Raw genomic sequence first — 23,346 nt, forward strand, 5'->3', positions numbered from 1 at the left:
CTCGCAACAGGAAGTAGGAAAATGGCGACATTGACAAACACACAGCGGATGGTAACACGACGACTAAGAAGAGAAATAATTTTATTTTCTGCTTGCAACTGGACCGTCCAGAGCGTACACGGTAAGTAACACTGTTAGGGTTTTACAGAGTATCCTTATCGTATAATTATGTTGGAATGCAACCGGTAATGAATAAGATAACTTGTCCCATTCTACACAAGGTCGTAAAACACCCCCTGATATGTTTTGACTAGAGCACAAGGCCTTCCTATTCAGTCCACTCATGCCCCCACGCTTTCTCTTAATAAATATGTCCTTGCAGTTGGGAGAGTTTCAGACTTCACTCCTTCAACGTGTGAACTCTCCACCTGCTGGTGTCTAAAAGAACTTGCTTGTCTCTCGTGTGGTTCTTGCGAAATAAGTTGGAGTGAGCAAATCTCTAACAAACACTCATTGTGTTTAAGGAGATTTACATTTGTGTAGTTTGACTAAAGTTGTCGATGTCGCTAGCATTCGCTGTAATAGCACTAGCAGAAATGTAGCCGCGTTGTGTTGTACGTGTGAATATTGGTCGAGGCGAAATGTTAATGTTTAATTTCATTCCTTTAGGTTCCACGGTGTTTGTTGGCTGTAAGTTTTCCACTGTAGATTGAGTGTGGGCACTCTCAAGTTAACATATGTGATTATACTGCCTAATCTATTACAGAGTATGTTGTTGCCAAGTAATGTAGAATAGATCCAAAGTAGTAATCCAGAATAGTTTTGAAAAGACCATTAGAATAATAAACAAATCTGATTACCTTGAATATAATAACAAGCTAAGTGTTTAATATGTCCTAAGAAGTCAAAATGGGCACCATCATGTGGTGAAATTTGGAAACAGATTAAATAAATCTTAGTCTTAAATAAGACACTCCTTCTCAAACAAGTAAACTCTGCCCATTTTGCGCAGTAGATGTTCTGTTAATATCTAGTATTTATACAAAGTCATAATTTAAATTGCTTTCATTTAACTAAACGTTTAATACTTCCTATCAGGTCTCAAGTCAAGATTTGGCAAAATACAATTTCAGCAAATCCAATTTTGCCAGGGAACAAAAATAGATTGAATAAACTAAATAAGTCTTCTTCCCATTAAATAAATCAGAAAAGTCTGTCTTGTAACCAGTCCTCTTCAAACAAGCAAAGTCTGCCCATTTTGTGCCGTAGATTTTGTGTTTATGCCTAGTATTTATACAAAATCATAATTTAAAGGACTTCATTCCTTCATTCACTTTGGAAATTTGGAATTGCAGCACATCAAATTTTGCCTGGGAAGAAAAGTAGATTAAATAAATTTAATAAATCTTACTACTTCCCATTAAATAAATTAAATACGTCTTACTTGTTCCCACTCCTTTTCAAAAAAAGTAGTTTAAAACGAGGGCCCTTCACTCAACCTTTAACCCTATTTATTCACCTTCCAGGCTAAGTGTTAAAGGCTAAGTGTTAAAGGCTAAGTGTTAGAGGCTAAGTGCCAGAGGCTAGGTGCCAGAGGCTAGTTTTTGTGGGCTGAAGTTTTAGTGGGGTTCGTGTGAATACAATCCAAAAGAATACAACAGAATACAATACAATAGAATACAATACATAGAATAAATTCAATAGCTCTTACTACTTCCCATTAAATAAATACGTCTTACTTGTTCCCACTCCTTTTCAAAAAAGTAGTTTAAAACGAGGGCCCTTCACTCAACCTTTAAAGGGCTAGAGACACCGGTATATGTATAAATCGGTTTTAGTTAGCTTATGGGCTTATAAATATAAATTGACGCTCGAAACAACGAAAAGGAAGCTGTTGCTCTGAAAAATATAATTTAAATTTGCCGCACAGACGAGTTTGACTGCATCGAGCCGCCAGCCGGAAGTGACGTCTCATGACGTCTCAAGTTGTACGCGTTTAGCTTCAGTGAATGTAAACAAAAAGAGAAGAGGGGCCAGCGCGGAGACGTCGGGCCAGGTTTGCGGCCAACCCAGCTCGCCTAGCCGTGCCTTCCATTATCCTGGCGTACGTTCGTTCGCGGGACGACAAGATGTGTTGAGTTCGCCTAATAGGATCCACGAACCGGACAGTGCGTGCCTGCTGTGTGCTCGTGTTCACAGTGGCCTGGTTGACTCATCTTTCCGGACTCTGCTGTGCATCGGGAGCGGCTAGCGTGCTATCACTCTTATTGTTCATCTTCTTGTTTTATTTTTCCTGTGTTGTTTACTTGTATGTGCGTTGTGAACTCTGTCTTATCTTTCCGGACTCTGCTGTGCATCGGGAGCGGCTAGCGGGCTATCACTCTTATTGTTCATCTTCTTGTTTTATTTTTCCTGTGTTGTTTACTTGTATGTGCGTTGTGAACGCTGTCTTGTCACCCTGGGATAGTGAGAAACGTAATTTCGATCTCTTTGTGTGTCTTGACATGCGGAGGAATTGACAATAAAGGAGACTTTGAGACTTTGACTTTGAAAAGTATGTCGAAGCGTGACGGGAGGGGCACAATTCAGAAAACGTGCTCAGCTCGTCGAAAAAATGCGATTTAAGAAATAAAATTAAAAATGCGCCTAAAACCTAAACCAAACGCTGCAGATGTTCATTTCTTCATTCGCAGTGGTCAACTCGGCACTCTACTCTTTTTACTATGCCAACCTAACCACAGTGAGGCACCATTCAGAAAACGTGCTCAGCTCGTCGAGAAAATGCGATTTAAGCAATAAAATTAAAAATGCTTATAAAACCTAAACCAAACGTTGCAGGTGGTCATGTCTTCATGTGCCGAGATCAACTCGGCACTCTAAAGCCCCCAAGAGCACTTTTTACTTTTTACTATGCCAACCTAACCAGAGTGACGGGAGGGGCACAATTCAGAAAATGTGCTCAGCTCAGCCCAAGTGAACTGCTAGATTCATCATATTCTGCGTCAAAAGAGGTTTCTGAATCGGATAAAATGATGCTAATATTGCCGCTAGAAACGGAGCTGTCGCTATCATCTGCCATGTTGTTTGGGTTTGTTGACATCCAGATGTACAACTTGTGACGTCACAGTAATGGCGCCGCCAGTTTGGCTTCGTGCGGGACCCGATCGATGAACTGGCATTTCATTTCAGCTGTATTCCAATGCGGCAAATGTGTTCACTTTATACATTCTATCAAATTCCGTTCTAATTGAAAAAAAAAAAAAAGGGATGTCTCTAGCACTTTAACCTCAACCCCGCATGTCACATTGTGTTGTATCTGTGAATGTTGGTTGTGGCCAAATGATAGTTTTCTTTCATTTGTTTAGGTTCACCGATGTTTGTTGGCTATATGTTTTCCACTGTCAGAAGGATGAAAATACAAGGTACAACGCTTGGACGTGGGCGAAGATGTCACCGGTGAGTCCTTCCTTCTTATTTATTCACCTTCTAGGTGCTAGAGGCTAAGTATTAGAGGCTAAGTGTTAGAGGCAACACAATACGAACAACACAACACAATACGAACAACTCAACACAATACGAACAACACAATATGAACAACACAACGCAATACAAACAACACAACACAATACGAACAACACAACACAATACGAACAACACAACACATTACGAACAACACAACACAATACGAACAACACAACGATACTGGACTGAAAAACACGATACCGCACTGAACAACACGATACCGCACAGAACACAATACCGCACAGAACATCACAATACCGCACAAAACAACACGATACCACACAGAACAACACAATACTGCACAAACAGTTTTAGATAATATTACGTCGCAGTCATGTGACGCGGACATGACGTCAATAGGCGGAACTCGCGGCAAAATTATAATCCTTGGGCGTGGCTTGCAACAGGAAGTAGGAAAGCGGCAATGCTGGCAAACAAGACACAGTGATTAGTAACACGACGACTAACAAGACAAATATTTTCGTTTTCAGCTTGCAACTTGACCGTCTAGAGCGTACAAGGTAATTACAACTCATTGTTTTGAAAAATACGTTTTTTTTTAGCCCTGAAAAGCGAGGAGTGTGGCGTTTGGGAGGAACGTCGAACTCGGCGTCTGCTTCCAGCCACAGACGCCAAATTTTGACGATTATTTCGACTGGTCAACGGTTGTAAATTATTGCGTTGATTAAAAACTTTATTTTACTCTACTCTTAACTTTGCCGTTTCAGATATGCGGGTATTACATCGCAGGCATGTGCCGCGGAAATGACGTCAATACGCTGAACTCTCGCCAGAATTCAAATCTGTGGGCGCAATGGCCTTGAGCGAGACAGCGGATACAAACACGACAATTATCAACAGAAATATCTTTATTTTCTGCTTGCAAGTGGACCGTCTAGAGCGTACACGGTAAGTACAACACATTGTGTTTAAAAAGATTTACGTTTGTGTAGTTTGCGTTGCGTTGTATCTGTGAATGTTGGTTGAGGCTAAATGTTAATGTTTAATTCCATTCCTTTAGGTTCCACGGTGTTTGTTGGCTGTATGTTTTCCACTGCAAGAAAAGGCTCGTATCATTGACCAGGAGCTACAATGGTGAGTACCCCTTTCGTCCTCAAATTATTTAAACACTTCCTATTTCATGTCTAACAGTACTCGATTTAACAAATAACCATAAATAAATACAGTGTGGGCACTCAAGTTAACATATGTGATTATAATGCCTAATATGTTTGTCACAAATGTCACTAATCACTAATATGTTTATTTGTTTTATTTTATCCTCCCTGCCTGTTAGTCCTCGCAAACGTACTTCTACTCAACTCTTCAGCAATCGATTATTTCCCTTCATCTACATAGAGACAGAACGATGGTGTCTTAAACATCTCATTCATTTCACCAAATAACTTCACGCAGGTGGATAACGGCCGTCTCGGTCATGTTATGTTGCGTGATGCAGTTTTGAAGAACCAAATGCATTTATTCAATGAATAAGTCAAGCTATGTCTATGTTTATGATGTTGTAAGTTACGGTACCGATTGAAGTTGAGTCCGAAGCCAGTGGAAAACAGCGCTGCGTTTGTGCTCTTCAGGTACAATTGTTGTGATCTCTGACCGACGACCGGGTGAGACTCGAGTAAGAGATGTCCAAACGAGCTCCGGCAGGGCGGGCCAAGGCAAAGCGAACGGACGCCCTTCAAGCCGCCAATGACGAGCTGAGAGCCAAACTGATGGATGTCCAGTCAGAACTTCAGCAGGAGAAGAACAAGGTGAAAACCTCAACAGAGAGACACTGCCTGCCTCCCTGCCTGCCTCCCTGCCTGCCTGCCTCCCTCCCTCCCTCCCTCCCAGTTTTCCCGATGTAGATTTGACATGCGTGTGCCATGACTGTGTCAGCCTACATCAACAAATGCACCGAGGACGTCAGCACCACTAAGAATATCATCACCCGGGGCAACCAACGACCCTGGATGACTGAGGAGGTTTGTCAAACGCTACGAGCGCGGAACTCTGCCTTCAAGTCTGGCGTCAAGGATACACTGAGGACAGCGAGAGCCAACTTGAACCGTGCCATCAGGGTAGCGAAGAGAGACCACAGTTGAAAAATTCAGGATCGTTTCCACGACGCCAACAACACCAGGAGTATGTGGCAAGGCATACGGCCGATTACAGACTACAACTCACCCTCCCCCCGGTGGGTGAAGTTGATGCTGACTTCCTAAATGGTCTAAATAACTTCTTTGGGAGGTTCGAGGCACTAAATGGCACTCCAGCAGTTAAAACTGTCCCCCATCAGGAAGAGGAGGTACTCTGCCTTGACTCCGCCGATGTGTTGAAGACTGTTGGGTCCAAATACGATTAGACATTAAATCACTCGCTGGAATGAAGAGGAGAAGACAACCAGAACAGGTTTACTCGCGAGGAGAACGATAGAGAAAGCAATCTCAGTTACAACCGCCATAAGTTCTGAGTCCTTACTCCACGTGCCCCTCTTTTTAATGTTATGGTTCCCCTGGTTACAGCGGCGTTGCTACACTAAGGGAGGGGAGATTGTGTCTGTAGCAACGCTGATTAGCTAAAGAATGTAGTGTGGTGTGAATTAGCAGTTCATTGTTGGCTCGTAACCCCCCTGTCAAACGCACCTCTCGGATTAAGGTGCCCCCGGCTTCCCGGTAACGGGTTTGTTTTAGCCGGGTTCGGAGATTCGTCCGTAATCTAACCACCCGAGTTAAATTAACTCCACCGGAATCAATCTAATTTCTGTACGACGCCAATCCCTCTCAAGTCACCCGAAGCTCGTGCCGAGTAACTCAATTCGAGGCAGGACTTCGAAGTGACCGCATCGTATTGATGGCTCCCCGCTAATGTTTGAAGTTCTTATTCGTTACGGATATTTTTTAGATGTCTTTGTTAAGACCTCAGGGATTCGTTTGTATAGCGCACCCAAGCACTAGTTTTGCCGAAGTAAATGTTGATATGGGTCCGTTCCACTTGGTCGCTCATGCAGCGAGCCGACCAACTTTTTTATTCGAAAGAGAATCGAATTAATAAAAGTGTTACAATAATAGCATTTAAGAAGAAAATTAATGCACTTTATATGATTAATTCTAACTTCGTATACGCAAATCTAGCACTTAACCGTCGGAGTTCTTCACCCCTCTTAATTGCTTTAAAAAGAATAACAACTATCCTAAACCGGATAAAAATGTCGTGCTCTGTTTAGATTTGCCCAATAATTAATTTGGAAGGCAAGTCTATTTTTTGATCGTGTCCCGTTTAACTTTTGACGCGGCCCGACAATTTTAGGAACTGGGCTGCGCCCGACGGACAATCGAAATACTTTTATTCTCCTCCAACTCCAATGATTTATTTTAACCGTCGTCGTTATTTTATTTAGAAGAAGTAAATTTCCAACAATTCACTTTTAACGAAATCCACTCCTCCCTTAAATATTTACGAAAGTTATTTAATTCTCCAACTTCCTCGGAGTTACTTTTTCCGCGACCCGTCAAAAAGGGGAAGCGGGCCTGAGCCTTTCAAATAGTTAAATAACTTTCCGTTCTACACAAAACCAATAATCTGATTTAAACACTTCCTTTAATTTATTCAGACGAAACAACTTTCGAACGGATCGAAATTCACTCGTGGCTCAGATAACTACGGAAGTTATTTAAGTCTCTAACTTGTTCGGAGTTCCTTTTTACGCGGCCCGTCTAAAAGGGGAAGCGGGCCTGAGCCTTCGGTTGCATATTCAGTACAAATCTGCGCACAACGAAGTAAGTAATATACAAAACACATTTATTGTAGAAACATGGAATAGAATTACAAATCTCAATTACTCCAGAAACTGAACAATTTCACTCACTGATACCCGTGTTAATAAAATCATTCAATCCCAGAACAATTCGATTGCAAAACACAGTTCATAAAAAAGGGAAGAGGTAAATACCAGCTGCGTGCTATTTTTGGTGGAAGGAAAGTCGAGTGATCAGTTCGATCTTGCTTCTAAAATCCAAATTAGAGAAACAGGCTGGCCACGAGGACGCCGGCGGCCCGATGACTATTCCCCCCTCTCGCTAAAATACATAAAAACGGTCATCCTCACCAATTTCTCGTTTAAAGTTGTCCAGTCCAATTTTTAGGAGTAAATCCAAGTTAATTTCAGTCCAGTGATCCTGCGTCTCACACAAAGATCTTTGGGACTTTGGAAAAAAAATCTTGAAACTCCTCCGGGCCTCTTCACGTATGAGAGCTCTTTTGGGGGGAAAAGCCCTGAAGCTGCTCCTGCAGGACCTTTTATAGACCTCTCCGTCCCCCCCTCCCCTTTCTTTTCTCCGGTACTTTCCCTATAGGGTAAGACTGCCCAGTTTTCCCACGCCTATAGAAGGGACTGGCCAGCTTTCTCACGCCTATAGAGGGAACTGGCCAGTTTTCCCACGCCCATAGAGGGAACTGGCCAGCCTCCCCACGCTTTGTTATCTGTGGCCTTCAGCAGCTGTTTCCGTCCTGACCACGCAGTACTTTCCACCAAATGCACAGCTAGTGGTAAAACCTTTCACTTCCCCTTTTCACCCTTGACCTAATTTATGTCACGCCACTATTCTCATAGTGACGGGTTTCTTGATCGAATTGACAAATAATATTGCTTAAAGCGGTTACAGAATACATTTTTAGCCAAGCAAAGAAATAACAATAAAAATCACATTTGTGCTTCCATGCGTGACTCACAGTCTGACACCGTGTTCCTTTTTTATATCCATTTTAACCGGTTTAGCTTATTCTGGCACCTCTATTGGTCTCCCGTTTTGGTCTGGCGCCATCTTTTGGACAAATTTGGAATTTCAGCTCTGCCAATTTCTTCCTGTGAACAATCCATATTCTACCATTTGCACCATCTCTACCCCCATGTTCCCTTTCCTCAACCAGCCGTCTTCTCTCACAGTTGGTTGACTCGTCCTCGACTGTGATCAAATACCTTGAAGCACGTTGATTGCCGCTTTGCTGCCGAACAAATGCAACTAAACCTTTGCTAACTTTATCTACTTGGTAAATTAACACACAATAACAATAAGTAACTTGTCCTAAACACCTCAACACACCTTAAGCAAACGTGAGGTAACTGGTATGCAGTTCTTTAAACAAACATTGAGTAAATATGGGATAACTTTTATGCAACTACTTCTAACTGTATATAACCCTTAACAAAGAAAAACAGGTCTGCAATCTATGAACCAAACCTACAGCTAAATGAAAAGAAATGAAGTTCCTGTGAATCAAACAAAGAACATGGCACCTATGCAAATAAGCCCTGCTTATTGTTAGTGGAGGCCTCTTACGGGAACAAAAACACACAGACAACATAAGGACAGGAAGGATACAAATGGCTGACAGGGATCAAAAGACATCCCTATCACATAAAAGGAAGAACCTAGATAAAAGGAAAGATAAACTCGTAAAGGCGAGGCCTCCAGGTCTGGCAGGCCAAGGCTTCACTTAAAATTAATCCAACAAAGACCCTGAGGAGCGTCAACCCCCGTAAGGCCCCTTGCCCCGACAACATTCCTGGGCATGTGTTCAGGGAATGTGCAAGTCAGCTGGCTGGGGTCATCACAGACATTTTTAACACCTCGCTGGGCCAAGCCACAGTGCCAGCGTGCTTTAAGACTGCCTCCATCATTCCGGTGCCGAAGAAACCTCAAATCACCTCATTTAATGATTACCGGCCTGTTGCACTGACTCCGATCATGATGAAGTGCTTCGCGCTGCACCGCGCTGCACCGCGCTGCACCGCGCTATGGTGCTGTAACGCGCTGCACTGCGCTGCACTGCGCTGCACCGCGCTGCGATGACAGGGCGCTGCACCGAGAGGGCAACGTGTCGAGAGGGCGCGCGCGTGCGCTGTGCGGAAGGGCACTGTTCCGAGAGGATGCCGCGAGGCGAGAGCAGCGCCCACTCGGCGCTGCTGCCTATTGGTGCGGCACCCTCTTGGTGCAACCCCTCGACACTGCACGCGCGCCTTCTCGGCGCAAGGCCCTCTCGGCGCAGGGCCCTCTCGGCAGTGCGCCGAGAGGGCGCGCGCCGAGTGGTCGCTGTGTTGCATCAAGAGGGAGCTGTGCCGCGGCAAAACGGGCCACACGGCGAGAAGGCACCGCACCTAGAAGCCACGCGCCGTGAGGGCGCCACGCTGAGAGGACGCTGCACCCAGAGGGCCCTGCACCAAGAGGGTGCTGGACCGAGAGGGTGCGCGTGCTGTTAGCGCTGCGCCTAGAAGGCGGGCCCAGGGTGCGCCAAGACAGCGCACGCGTGCTGCACCAGGAGTGCACTGCGTCGACAGCACAGGCACGCTGCGCCGAGAGGGCGCTGCACTGACAGGTCAACCGCGCTGCGCAGAGTGCGCGCCGCGCTCATTGAACGTGCGCGCGCTGCGTTGCGAGTGTCTAGAGGGCGCCGTGCTGCATCAAGAAGGCACCACGCTGCGATGACAGGACGCCGCGTCTCGCCGTGCCGAGAAGGCGCTATGTTGCGTCAAGAGAGCGCAGCTCTGAGTGGACGACACGCTGAGAGGACACCGCACCGAGAAGGCGCCGCACCGACAGTGTGCGAACTGTGCAGAGAAGACACGAGCCCTGCGCGCATTTCGCGTGCTGCGCCGGCAGAGTGGACCGAGGGTGTAACGCACCGAGAGGGCGCCGCGCTGAGAAGGCAACGTGCCGAGAGAGTGCCGCGTTGTGCCGAGAGAAAGCTGTGTCGTGCCAAGAGAGTGACACGAGGATGCCGAAAGGTTGCCACGCCGAGGGTGCCGTGCTGCGGCACATCGACAGAGAGCCGCGTCGATAGGGTGCCGAACCATAGCGAAAGCGTGCGGCACGGCGCCACGAGGACGCCGCGGATAGAGGGAGCCGCTGCGAGAAGGCGCCGCACCGAGAGAGGTCACGGCGGGAGGGCGCCGCGCCAAGAAGGCGACTGCATGTGCCGCGAGAGGGCGCCCTCGCAGTGCCCTCACAGCGCCCAAACGCTGCGGTGCAGCACCCTTTCGGCACAGGGGGGCGCCCTGTCATCCCAGGTACCTCTTGGCGGGGCACGGCGCCCACTCGCTGTAGCACCCTCTCGGTGCAGCGCACGCACCCTCTCGGCGCAGCGGACTCTCCGCGCAGTGCGTGCGTGTCCTCTCGGCGCACACTTGGCGCGGCTTCTCGCAGCAGCGCTCACAGCGCGGGATCCCTCTCGTCGCAGCGCTCTCTTGACGCAGCGTCCTCTTTGCGCAACACCCTCTCGGCGCAGCGCTCTTGCCGCACAGCTCCCTCTCGCCGCAATGCACCCTCGTCCCGCCATCACAGCGCAGTGTGCACAGCGCGCGTATCTCGCACAGCGCATGCAGCGCGCGCGCCTCCTCGACGCAGCGCGGCACCCTCTCGGTGCGGCACTCTCTTGCCGTGCGCTCTCTCGACGAGGCGCCTTCTCGTGGCGGTGCCCTCTATCCACGGCAACCTCGTGGCGCCCTGCCACACCCTTCCACCATGGCGCGGCGCCCTATTGGCGCGGTTCTCTCTCGGCGCGGCGCAGCAGGGCGCCCTCTCGGCGCAGCAACCTTTCGGCATCCTCACGTCAATCTCTCGGCGTGACACAGCTTTCTCTCGGCGCGACACAGTGCTCTCTCTGCACGGTGCCCTCTCAGCGCAACGCCCTCTCGGCGCGTCACACCCTCGGCCCACTCTGCCGGCGCAGCGCGCGGAGCGCGTGCAACGCTTGTGTATTCTCTGCGCAGTTCGCACCCTGTCGGTGCGGCACCCTCTCGGTGCGGCGTCCTCTCAGCGCAGTGTCCAACCAGAGCGGCGCACCCTTGACGCAACACGGCGCCTTCTCGGCGCGGCGTGACACGGTGCCCTGTCGGAGCAGCGTGGCGCCTTCCTGGTGCGGCACGGCGCCCTTTAAACACCGTGCCCTCCCGGCGCAGCGCACGCGCGTTCTCTGGGTGCAGCGCATACTCTGCGCAGCACGCTTGACCTGTCAGCACAGTGCCCACTCGGCACAGCGTGCCTGTGCTGTCGACGCAGTGCACTCCTGCTGCAGCACGCGTTCGCCATCTTGGCGCACCCTGGGCCCGCCCTCTAGGCGCAGCGCTAACAGCACGCGCACCCTCTCGGTCCAGCACCCTCTTGGTCGAGGGCCCTCTGGATGCAGCGTCCTCTCAGCGTGGCGCCCTCACGGCGCGCGGTCTCTAGGTGCGGTGTCTCTCGCCCCAAGGCCCATCGCCACGGTGCGGCTCATTCTCGGTGCAGCATGGCGACCTCTCGACGCGAACCCCCTCGGCGCACCGCTCGGGCCCTCTAGCTGCTGTGCCCTCTCGGCGCCGCGCAGTGCCGTTTCGGCGCAGCGCTTGCAGGTCAGCGCTCGCAGCGCGTGCACCCTCTGAACGCAGGGCCCTCTCAGCACTGCGGCGAGAGGGAGCACGAGCTGCTAGCGCGGCGCTTGCAGCGCTGCGACAAAAAGGCACTGCGTCACACCGCGCCAAGAGGACGCCGCGGCGAGACCCGGCACATTATCCTCTCGGTGCAGCCCATGTGCCCTCCCGGCTCATTGCCCACTCGGCGTAGCGCTCTTGGCACAGCGCCGAGAGGGAGCCTCGCCAAGTGGGCACTGCGCTGAGAGAGCTCGCGTGCTCCGCCGAGAGGATGATGCGCCAAAGGGCCCACACGCTCCGCCAACAGGGCGCCGCGCCGAGTTGCCGCTGCGGTGAGAGGACTACCCGCCATGAGGGTGCTGCGCCATGAGGGCGCTGCCCGTTTGGGGCGCCCTCGCGGTGCACTCACGGCACCCTTTGCAGCACCCTCGTGGCACCATCTCCGTCTCTGCGCAGCGCCAACTCGGCGCAGCACCGTCTCGGCGCAGCACGCGTGCGCGCCCTCTCGGCGCTGAGAGGACCTAGTGCTAGGAGGGCCCCGCGCCTAGAGGGCGCGCGCGCTGTGCCACAAGGGCCTGCGCACTCCGCCGACAAGGCGCCGTGCCGAGTTGGCGCTCCGCCGAGAGGACTACGCGCAATGAGGGTGCTGCACCATGAGGGTGTCGCCCATTTGGGGCGCCCTCCAGGCTTTGCAGCACCCTCGGGGCGCCCTTGCGGCATCCTCTCCGCCTTCTCGGCGCAGCGCCAACTCGGCACTGCGCCGCCTCGGCGCAGCACGCGCGCGCACCCTCCCGGCACCGAGAAGACGCAGTGCCAAGAGGGCCCTGTGCCGAGAGGGTGCGCGCGCTGCGCCAAAACGGCCCGCGCGCCCCGCCGACAGGGCACCGCGCCGAGTTGGCCAGCGCAGCGCCGACTCGGCGCAGCGCTGTCTCAGCGCAGCACAATCCGTTCCAGAAGGCGGTTCGAGAAGTGAATTGGTCAAATTCCGAATCTATTTTTCCCATTACAAATAGTGGAAAAAGATTTAATCCGTTCCAAGACTAAAACAAAACACCACCTAAGCATGTTTTAAGTTGGACTATTTTGTCCCATCACGCAACTGCAGCGCACCACCAAACGCGCAACCTTAGGACGCCGCCGACGGCAACACTGCATTATTCAAGAAGAAAATAAGACAAATATTCTTAAAGTCCTTATGTACAAACCAAAATTTAAGTCGACCTCAGGGTGCAGGGAGCTTAATTTGGTCTGATCAGGCAACCGCAGTGCGCCGGGCACTATCTGTCGCATTGCTTTAAGAGCATCTTTGTGTTTCAGGATGGCTTTACTGCTCCCACTTGCTTTCTTTAGAGGCATGATTGGAGTTTAATACAATCCTCAAAGTAACGAAAATACAATAACGAGCGGAGTCCGTCTGCATCCGGGCCGTGCAGTCCGATTTTCTCGGGTCCTTTCAGCTCATCTCGCGAGGGTCGACCGCCGAATTTTGTTTGACAACCGAAGCAAAGAAATCTCGAATTTTTCGTTTGAATTCTGATTTGTTCGAGAACCGGGACATTCCAAAACCGAGGTTTGACTGTAACAGTAAATATATTGGAGCAAACCGGATGTGAGCGAACGCTGGTGCGTCTTGCTGCCGCTGTTCTCCAGTCATTTTCTTTAAAGATTTGCTCTAATATTGTGCACATTCTGCATTAAACCACAAAACCTTGATGGATGTGGTACTGTTTGGCTTCATTCTGGGTTAACTTCCTGGCGGACCTGTCTGTCTGGAGCGTGTCTTTGACCGCCTTGATCAGGGGTCGGCAAACCAAAATGTTCAAAGAGCCATATTGACACCCCCCCCCCTCCAAAAAAAGAAATAACTGTCTGGAGCATCAAAAATCTAAATGCTTTTTATAAGCATATAATACATGAACTATTTTTGGCCCAGCCATCGCGGTAAGAGCCGGTGCAGACGGATAAATACGGAGGACAAATATAAGGCATAGACATGAATTTGGTTTGGCCTGCATGTGATCACCTTTGTGAATGAGCTCCTGCCATTTATGGATTGCACACAGGTGTGTAACCACACCCACACTCACTGGATCACAGGGTCAATTAGGGACATGACATATCCATAGTCCATAGTTCAGTTACCAAATAGAAAACATACAAATTTCTCCATCCTGACTTTATCAACAGACTTAGTAAAAACATCGGCCACTATATCACCCGTAGGGCAATAGAGAAAAAGAATTGTGCCTTCTGAAATAACAGAGCGAACAAAATGGTATCTGATGTCATTATGTTTGCATCGCTGTCGACACAGGGTTTTTGGAGAGAGCAATAGCACCCTGATTGTCCTCAAAAACAGTCACAGGTATAAAGTTCAAAGTATTGTCCATTCCTTTCAATAGGTTAACCAGATATAAGCTTTCTTGAATTGTTGCAGACAGAGCCATGTATTCGGCCTCACAGGTAGATAAGGCGACTGTGGGCTGTTTCTGAGATTTCAAGGAAACAATAGCCCCAGCCTCAGACAAACTAAAGCAGTAACCAGTAACACTGCGCCGGTCATTCTGGTCAGCTGCCCAGTCTGCATCACTATAGGCAACAAGCTTCAAGTTTACATTTTGCTTTTTATAGCACAACTCCTGGTCCAGAGTGCATTTCAAACATCTCAGAACATGTTTAGCTGCCACCCAGTGCTGTTCTTTAAGTTCAGACAAGTATTGGGATAATTTACCAACAACAAAACTTCACAACATTACTCACTGCAAGAAAATCGTCAACCCAAATAATCACCAGGATTCTGTCATTTCCAACATTTTTACAGTAAAAACAATAGTCAGCAATATTTTGAACAAAACCATTTTCAATAAGGAAATTGTGTAACATCCTATTTCAGTTTCATCTTGACTGTTTCAAACCATACAGTGTCTTATTGATCTTACGCACTAGTTTCTCTCCTGTTTTAGATTTAACCTCAAACACTTCAGGCTGCTCCATGTAAATCACACAGTCTGTAGAGCATGGAGAACTTCTGTTTTAACATTCATCAAATGTAGCACTAAATTGTACTGTACTGCGAGCTGCATCAAAATAGGAACAGAAGTCATATCAGCAGTTGGTGAGAAGGTTTCATTATAGTCTAATCCTGCCACTTGACCACAACCTTTTGCTACATATCTGGTAAAGTCGTCAAAGTAAAAGTATCGTTCTCTATTAGAGAGTCCATTTCCTCTTTCATAGCTTTGGCCCACTGCTTATAGTCTAATCCTGCCACTTGACTGTAACCTGCTCGTCAAAGTAAAAGTATCGTTCTCTATTAGAGACTCAATTTCCTCTTTCATAGCTGTGGCCCACTGCTTTGATTTAAAAGAGCTCAAAGCTTCTTTGGGGTTCGTAGGGCATCACAAGTCACACGATAACAATAATCAATACTTGTGAATGCTTCATCACATTTGACCTCATAATCACAATCTGAATAATATAGAGGGGCTCTCCTCTCGCTTTGGATAACGACCACTCTGGCTGCTCTCACCATCACATTTTAAGTTTGAATCACAAAACTCTATTTTTACATCAGGTGGGATATGTTGTGTCTCATCCGGTTTTGGTTGTGGGGTCTCCACCCTCTTTCTAGACTCAAAATGTTCATACAGGTCATCTGAGTGTCACATTCAATAAAACTTTTTGTAACAAACTTCACCAGTCTATCTTTGGTTACTTTCTCTGTCTCTGGATAGAAAATAAGATATGCTGAACTGTTTTGGTCGTAGCAAACAAATTCATATGAATATCAGAACCCGTACCATTTTTATAGATGAGCTGATTCTGTCCCTCCTTGAAGATGACTGTCGCTCCTTGCGCTGTAGCCGATTTAACAGAAAAGAAGATTATGGCACATAGAGCGCCTCCATCAGGAACATATCCACAACGCTGCCTTTACCGTCTCTCAGGCGCAACTTGGCGTGCGTGAGTGCACCGACCGCCGGAAGTCGAATGAGGCTCCGCGATCTCATCCGCGGTGCTTATAAAGTGCCGATCCGCTCGGCTGGAGCTATTTTCGGCCACCTGGCGCGTGCACACCGCCTCCCGGTGGTGCCGGGCGGCGTGCGTGAGTGCACCGGCCGCCGGAAGTCGAATAAGGCTCCGTGATCTGATCCACGGTGCTTATAAAGTGCCGATCCGCTCGGCTGGATCTATTTTCGGCCACTTGGCGCATGCGCACGCCATCCCGGTGGTCCCGGGCGGCGTGCGTGAGTGCGCCGGCCGCCGGAAGTCGAATGAGGCTCCGCGATCCCATCCGCGGTGCTCATAAAGTGCCGATCCGCTCGGCTGGAGCTATTTTCGGCAACCCGGCGCGTGTGCACGGCCTCCCGGTGGTCCTGGGCGGCGCGCGTGAGTGCGCCGGCCGCCGGAAGTCGAAAAAGCCTCCGCGATCTCTTCCGCGGTGCTTATACAGTGCCGAGCCGCTCGGCTGGAGCTATTTTCGGCCACTTGGCTCGTGCGCATGGCCTCCCGGTGGTGCTGGGCGGTGCGCGTGAGCGCGCCGGCTGCTCCAAGTCCCGCGGAGGACCAGCAGAGCTCCATAACGCCGGCCGGGGAGCCTAATAGTAATCACCCGGGCCTGCTGGAGCATTATTCAGCCACATCGCTTGTGCGCACGGCTTCCCGGTGGTGCCGGTCGCCTCCACGAACCGTTAAAAAATGTCAAATGAGCCGACCTCAAGAGAGTTATAGTTACACCCGCCGTTTGGCCGCTTAAAGTGTCATCGGACGCGGAGCAATGCGAGTGTGCGTGTGGTATATGGTTTTTGTTGCTTCGCTGGTCTCCAAAAAACACTCGGTGGTCGGTGGCTGGCTCCAGACAAATGAACACTTCAGGGACACACGGCTGATTGGGAAAAGAGTTTATTCAACCGACGTCAGAATGAAGTCTTTCCAAAAAGTTGAGTGGCCCCAAGGCATGGATGTAAAAAGCCCCCCAACCCCTGTCAGGCCTGTATCTTTTATACCTGGCAAGGAGGTGATGTCATGGCTTTGTGTACCAGCTGCGGTTTTCAATCTACTAGTTTACTTCAGTCCTAAAAAGGAGATCTTGACCAGCGCTGTTGGTGATGGACGACAACAGCCACTTTACCTTATTATTGCTGAAACTGAATTCTCCCTGACCAGCAAATATAGAATAGAATCATATCACTGACGCCAGGTGGACATTCTAAGGCCACCTACAGAAATAGAGGGAATTCCAAATTACACTTCATTACCCCCTTCCGGGACAAAGTAATAGTCCCGGCCGGAAACGGTCCAACAAAAGATGACATCGGTAAAGGTCCAAACATCTTCCCCCAACCAAATTTTATATATGCTCACGTCTACAATTTGGCCCAAAAATCCTCAGCCTAAATCACGCTCAAGGCATGCTACGTAAGGTTATTTTAACTAGGAAAGCTCAAACTATTTAGTTTGCCAAGTGCTCCCTGACAACAATCTGAGGCCTCTCAGGAACCACAAGTAAAGAAAATTGAAGTCCACATTATACAAATGACGATACCACCCCCCTTAGGTAATACCCCTACAACGGTGACAAAATGCGAAGTAACAAATTTGGCGTGGCCCGTTAGAAGCCCCAAAAAGCTGCCGGCGCTTCCTCAAGAAAAAACCTCGCCAGTCTAATGACAAGGAAAAAGAGGAAGGCCCTTTCTACCATCCCCAGTGGTTCCCCTCACCTGGTGTCACCCAGGTGTAAGGAGCCCTGGCACATTACAATCCACAAAACAGTACGAGCTCACCAAACAGTATGGAAATGGAATGACATGTCCACCTATCACCAAACAGTGAAATTGTACCGTCACATGATCAACATGCCAGCAGGTAACAAAATGAGGTAAATAATATTGGAATAAACAATGAGATATATAGTAATGAGGTATCAAAACATGCTATTAAATCAAGCCTCCAAAACGTCGCCCCCCTTCTTCATGTGTAAGTGCGTGCCGAGGCAGAGTCCATTCCCCGAATCTTCAGCGATAGGACGTGCTGGGTATCACTGCCCAGGGCCTGCTGTCCATACAAAGTCCTTATGTCCAGGTCACTGTCCATAGAGTCCCTTGCACGGCCCCGGTCAGCATTCAGAGGCTCTGGAACGAATAAGAACTACCGCCAGTATCGAGTGATGACAATGGGACTAAACGCAAAACACATGCAACTTTGACACAAAAAAGATGGTAAACCGGTCACGGGCTGGGCAACAACATACGGTGGACCACCTTCCACTGGAATCATGCAACACATCACACAAAAAGGAAAATGAAAACCCAAGGAATTGGTGCTACGCCGATGTTCCCACTCCTTCATCCCCTATCTTTGTTTTTTCATTTTCATGTATAGCTCTATTTTTAGTATTTTTCTGAAGTTAATTCTCCTCTCCCATGCACTCCCCTTATCATTTTGTTATGTTTAATCCGAGTACCTGTCATTTACTATCATTTCATCAGAGTAAGTCAGATCAGTCTTACAGTCGATCGGGAGCAGCGGCATCTGGGTTTGGTCCATTGGCATTACCACGCCTATCCACCGTAATATCATGGCCTTTGCGCAAGTCATTATCACAGTGCAAAAACAAAGCATCACACATAGTGATATCCCGAGCGCCCCAACACCTGCGCCACTATCGTCCCCACAGGTCCCAGTCTATCCTGTATCCAGCTGATTGCTGACCAACCAGAGCCCCCAGACAGGCCAAACGAATTTTGAATGACTTTAAGCAAGTCGATGATACTGGTAATGTTGTCGGTGTTATCTGGGATCAAAGTGTAGCAAGTGTCATCTGTCAAGTTTAGGGCTATGCACAACCCCCCTTGCCTCGCCAAGATATAATCCAAAGCCATGTCATGTTTAAGCAGGGTTAACCGATGGCTCTTTTGGGTAAGTGACAACTGTCGGAAGCCCTTGATCGTCTCATTCGCAAATCCCTGGAGGGTATACGTAATATTATCAATGTGATCTGCCAAAAATGTCACCCCATACCAGGGAAAGATCCCAAGGCCCCATTTTTCTCCCAAGCTAATTCTCCAATGGTACGCGTCCGTAGTGTGAAACTCTGCCATCTCCCTCTTGGCCCTGCTTGGGACCGCCTGATAAGTCTCCCCCTCTGGCTTGTGGCCCCTCTTTATTGTCATCACCTCAAACGGGAGCTTCAGGGTAGCAGAATAGCAGCAGCCCAACCATCCATAAGGCAAAAACAAATAAGCTTTAGTCCCACATACCCACCAGATGTCTCTAAGGTTACCTATGGTTGTGTTTCCAGGCACCGTGCGATTCTCCACCATCACCGTAATCGCGTTGTAGGAGTCGGGTAGAGGAAAGGTCACCGAATGGATGGCTCCCCTTTCCCCCCATGCTTCACCTGGGAATTGCATAGAGTAATAGTCGCAATCTGCCACCCCCATAGGCACCCCCGGACCACCGTGAGTCACAGAGCAAAAACAGGCGGGCACCTTTATAGATGGCACATCTATGGATTCTGGCACCGCAACTTGAATGTCCTCATGCACGGCGAGCATATTCAAGTAGGGAAGTTCACTTATCCACGCGCACACCCCTGTGGGCTTAAAAATCTTCCTGACCTGAGCGTCAGTTTCAGGTGCTTACCACGACTGTTCGTACACCAACCAAAGCAGTAGCCTAAGTTGGCAATCGTCGGATACCGGCACCGGAACAGTCTGAAAAACAGCTTTCAGTGTACTTGGTGATTTTACCCTTACCAAGTACGGCCCACTCACTGCCTTGAACGACTTGATCGAATGCACCATCAGTTGATACCACATGTTTCTTCCTGCCCATTCGTCAACCCCCAGTAATGCCAAAGCATCGAACCCATAAGCCTTCCAAGCAGCTTCCTGTCTTGCCATAGCATGCAAATTGGTTCGCACCTCCGCCGGGGACCAGTCCGAGTCCGCAAACGCTTCGTGGACGGTTCCTGGAACATCAGGCATCGGCTTTACCGCCTCCACCGTTGTCATGAGCGTCCCCGACGCGGTCGACTGTGTTTCAATGTTGTCGCCAATCGTTGTCATGGATACAATGTTAATTTTGATTGTGACTGCCTTCTCCGTCTTAACATACTCCGTGACTGGGCTGTCTGGTTGTTCGTCATCAATTTCTTTTTTCTCCGTCAATGTCACGAAAGTAACACTGTCTACCGTCGTTTGGTCGCCCATGCGTTCTGCTTTTCCCACTCCCATTTTGAAGCAGGTACATGTATAGTTTCCAAAATCAGTCATGCCAATTTTTGTCAGAAATAGAGCGCAATCTCCTAACACCTCAAATCGCCTATATGTATTTAGTAACAGTACATTGTCCACATGTGTTCGCTGGGCCAGGGCAAGGATGTTACCGGTGTTGTCTTCCCATTTGGCGGCGTGTCTGCACAGGGACCCTCCTGTCCTTGCGCAATTACATGGCAGTAGGACAGCCCTTCCCAACACTCCCTCAACATTGCTCAATGTAATGCTCCGGCCGGACTCTGTGGCGGACTGGGCGTCCGTCGCTTGGTCCTGTAGGGTGACCGTGTCCATTGGGGATACCATCTCCGGTGGTAGTTGGCTCGGTGTCGCTGTGGTGAGGAGAGTCACCTGCATCTGGGGAGGGCGCGTCGTCAAGATTGACATTGTCGAACTGTTGGCTTCCTCGGTCGTCGGCTGTGTCGCCCCCGATGTCCTCAGGAACAGATACAGCAGACACGTTATCCACCACAGCTCGACCTTGCCCGTCTTCATCCCGATCTGGGCCCCTGGGCGACTCTTGTTCTGGCAGTTGTTCGGAGTTCTCGCAGCCGCGACTCCCTCTTTGGGGTTCATCTTTGGGCACCTTGACGCAGTGTGTCAGATGGTACCAAGTTGGCGACCCTTTTACTTGCACCGCTGTTCCGGTACAGCGGACAACTTCAAATGGCCCCTGCCCTCTTTCGTTGTACCACTTGCGGCGGAACACTTTCACATACACCTTGTCTCCTGGCTGAACTGTGTCTTTAGTATTTGCTTCGAGTCTCTCTTGTGCTTCTTCTTGTTTCTGCCTGTCAACAACATAGGTGGAAATATTCCTATGTAGCGTGGTTAAATGTTTGACATAGGCTTTCATTTCGTCCTCCAAAATTGACAGGCTTGGACCTTTCCCACTGGTACGCAAAAACGGTGAAGGCATGCGTCTACCAGTTACCAATTCATGTGGGGTCAAATGCAAATCGCGGAGTTCACTCGACCGGCAAACCATCAGTGCCAGTGGTAAGGCATCTATCCAATTCAAGCCTGTATGTTGACAAATTTTGGAAATTCGATTTTTTATGACGCCGTTCATTTTTTCACAAATGCCTTGGCTTTGTGGATGATACACTGCTCCGAGCCGCTGTTTAATTCCCAATTTTTGCATTATGATTTTGACCGTTTTATCCACAAACTCTCTCCCGTTATCTGAAGAAATCCTATCCGGCAGACCCCATCTGCTGATAACTTCGCGGCACAGAAACTTGGCCACAGACTGAGCATCTTTCCGTTTAGTTGGACAGGCCTCCGGCCATCTTGAGAACCGGTCTATGACCACCAACATGTATCTTTTCCCTTCGACAGGTTGTATCATGTCGACAAAATCCACCACTAGTTCTCTCATGGGGCCATTAGGAGTCGGGATGTAACCCGTGGGGGTGGCTACCCCTCTTCTCACATTGTTTTTCAAACAAATTGCACACTTTCCAATTACCTGGTCGATTTGTTCGAGCAAATATGGCGCCCAAAACCCGTATTCTGCGGTTATTTTTCTCTTTACCTCCCCCCTTGACACATGGGCCAACCCATGTGTCTCCTGGATTAACAGTCCCAGCAAATCTGGCGGCGCCACTACCAGACCCTCGTGATTTCTCCACAGTCCAGTAGGGTCTTGACTCGCCCCCCTTTGCTCCATCGGGTTAAGGGCTGCTTGCATTAAGATTACATCTCTGAGTGTGACCCTGTCTTCGAGGTCGACCTCATGCGTAACTAACAAAACTTTCCCCTTCTGGCTGCCTTTCGTGACAGCCCTGGCTGCCTCGTCCACCATTCTATTTCCCTGCGTGACTCTGGACGCATCGGACTTGTGGGCAGCACATTTTGCAATGGCTATTTCTCTAGGTTTCATCATGGCCACCAGCAGCTTCATTATCTGCGCATGATGCTGGATGGGGGAACCGTCAGTCTTCTTGAACCCCCGATTCCTCCACACAGCATCAAACAGGTGGCACACACTATGCGCATATGCCGAATCTGTATAGATTGTCACTCTTTCCCCTTCTGCGAGCAAGCACGCTTCTGTTAACCCCACCAGTTCAGCAAGTTGGGCCGAGGCCGGTTGTGGCACCACTTCGGCTTTGATCGTTACAAACTCAGGTCCCTGCGCTTGCACGACCGCATAGCAAGCGCATACATTTTCCCCGACTCGATAACAAGAGCCTTCTGTCCAAAGTTCGAGATCCGCCTCCCTTAGGGGGATGGCTTGCAAATCAGACCGCAGTCTAGAGAATTTTTCCGACTCATGCAAACAATCGCGGGGGTCCCCATCCTCTGAAGTTGGCAAAAACTCAGCTGGGTTTACAGTAGTACACCTTGCTAGAGTGACATCCTCTTGCTCCAAAAGCCTGTAATAGTCCCGGAGCTGGGGCTCTGTCAAGGTGTACTTGCCATGGTTCAACAGAGTCCGAAGACTATGGTGAGTAAGAATTGTCACAGGATAGCCCATGGTGATAGCAGAGGCTTTGTCATACATCAAATAGACTCCAACCACAGCTCTATAGCATGGCGGCAGGCCCATCTCCACCTCGGAGTAGGATGTCGAATAATAGGCCACAGGTTGGGGTCCAGACCCCGTGCCTGTAGGCTGACAAAGAATTGCACATGCAAACCTACCCCCCGCCGAGCTTGACGTGAATAACACAAACATTTTGGAGCAATCTGGTAAAGCCAATGCCGGAGCCTCTTGCAACCTTGCTTTGACTGTTTCAAACGCCACATGGCCATCCTGTGTCCAATCCAGCGTGGCGTGGAGATCATTATTGCCTGTGTCTTTGATCATAGCTCTTAGCGGCCCTGCCAATTTGGCGTATTCTTCGACCCAAGAGGCCGAATATCCCGCAATTCCCAGAAAGGTTAACATTTGCCGAACAGTTCTGGGTTTCGGAGCCGTTCGTATTGCCTCCAAATGGCCATCTGAGATACGTCTGTCCATACGATATTTTCTGGCCCAAATAGTCAACCTGTTTTTGACAGTATTGTAATTTCTTTTGAGACACTTTATGACCATTTTCTGCCAAAATTTGCAACAGTTTGATCGAGTCTTTGTGACACGTCTCGACATCCGCTGCACAGACAATAATGTCGTCCACATATTGAATAACAGCGCTCTGCACCTGTCTTTCGAGCCCTTCGAGATCATCTTTCAACACTTTGTTAAACACATGAGGGCTA

The sequence above is a fragment of the Syngnathus scovelli genome, chromosome 16 (assembly GCF_024217435.2).
Source record: "Syngnathus scovelli strain Florida chromosome 16, RoL_Ssco_1.2, whole genome shotgun sequence".
NCBI lineage: Eukaryota > Metazoa > Chordata > Actinopteri > Syngnathiformes > Syngnathidae > Syngnathus > Syngnathus scovelli.